A 1778-nucleotide genomic window follows, 5' to 3' on the forward strand; every position below is an offset into this window, starting at 1 on the left:
ATCAATAAAGCAGAAGTACATGTTTTTCTGGAACTCTTTTGCTTTTTCTATGATCCAACAGATGTTGGCGATTTGGTCTCTGGTTCCTCTGCCTTTTCTAAAACCAGCTTGAACATCAGGAAGTTCACGGTTCATGTACTGTTGAAGCCTGGCTTGGAGAATTTTGAGCATTACTTACTAGCATGTGAGATGAGTGCAATTGTGCAGTAGTTTGAGCATTCTTTGGCATTGCCTTTCTTTGGGATTGGAATGAAAACTGACCTTTTCCAGTCCTGTGGCCACTGCTGAGTTTTCCAAATTTGCTGGCATATTGAATGCAGCACTTTCACAGCATCATCTTTCAGGATTTGAAATAGCTCAACTGGAATTCCTTCACCTCTACTAGCTTTGTTTGTAATGATGCTTTCTAAGGCCAACTTGAGTTCACATTCCAGGATGTCTGGCTCTAGGTGAGTGATCACACCATTGTGATTATCTGGGTGGTGAAGATCTTTTTTGTATAGTTTTTTTGTGTATTCTTGCCACCTCTTTTTAATATCGTCTGCTTATGTTAGGTCCATACTATTTCTGTCCTTTATTGTGCCCATCTTTGCGTGAAATGTCCCCTTGGTATCTCTAATTTTCTTGAAGAGATCTCTAGACTTTCCCATTCTATTGCTTTCCTCTATTTCTTTGCTTTGATCGCTGAGGAAGTCTTTCTTATCTCTCCTTGCTATTCTCTGGAACTCTGCATTTAGATGGGTATATCTTTCCTTTTCTTTTGAAAAGCCTTGGCTCTCCTTGAGGAGGCCTGCTGTTCTAACAGCATCCCATCTTGCCTGTCAGGAGGTGTAGGCCCACAGCAGGCTCAGTGCCTGCATTATCTCTGCTCTTTGCTCTTAATAAACTTCCTCCTTTCTGCAGTACTCTGTGTCTGGAAAATTCTTTCCCAATCCACATTCAGATTGCCACGGAAAACTGGGATACTTTTCAAGCAGCATTCTAGAACAAGAAGCTTTTCACTAGCTTCACATCAGCCACCCAACAGACCCCCCATTACAAACTTGAGCAACGTATGAACAGCTGTGCGGGCCCTCGCATCACAGCCATACAGCCAGACGGAGACTCATCTCGAGTCAAGAAAGTGAGTTCTCCAGGGCCTTAACTTCTGAATCGTCCAAAAAGCTTTACTCTCAATTTGTAAACTATGCCCCTGCCTCCAGAGAGCATCAGTAGTTCACCAGTATCCCTTCTTTAACTTACTGTGACACACATCAATCAAGTAGTGTAGATGTTTCATATAAAACATGAGGTTAGAAAAATGATCATTTATGAAGCACGTTTTAAGTAAAAGAGACTCTGCTCGGTGCTCTATTTTCATTAGAATTGTGAACATACATTATGTGCTTCTGTGTTCTGGGCACCGCTTCTCACAGGACAACATGTCACTTATTCATTCCTCCCAGCAGCCCAGGGAGAGGGGAGCCAGTGTGAATATTTCTCACTTACAGAGGAGGAAAATCAGGCTCAGAGAAGCTGAGTCTCTGGCTCCATAGCATGCAGCTGGTGTGAGGTGGAAGTGACAGTGCCCGTCAGGCATCTGGCTCTAGACATCATGCTCCATGCTTCTGCCCGCTGCTATTTCAGACTCACCGCGACCCTGAGCTGCCAAGCAGCGAACTTGTCTATAGGACAAAGTACAGACTCTCTGAAGGGTGGGCTACCCAGCCCTCCTCCCCAAACCCAACAACCCTTTCCATTCTGTGTTCTCTGACAGTGCTGGGAAAATTACCTTTTAA

Source organism: Bison bison, unplaced genomic scaffold (genome assembly GCF_000754665.1).
Source record: "Bison bison bison isolate TAMUID 2011002044 unplaced genomic scaffold, Bison_UMD1.0 scf7180017864036, whole genome shotgun sequence".
In the NCBI taxonomy this organism is placed as follows: Eukaryota; Metazoa; Chordata; class Mammalia; order Artiodactyla; family Bovidae; genus Bison; species Bison bison.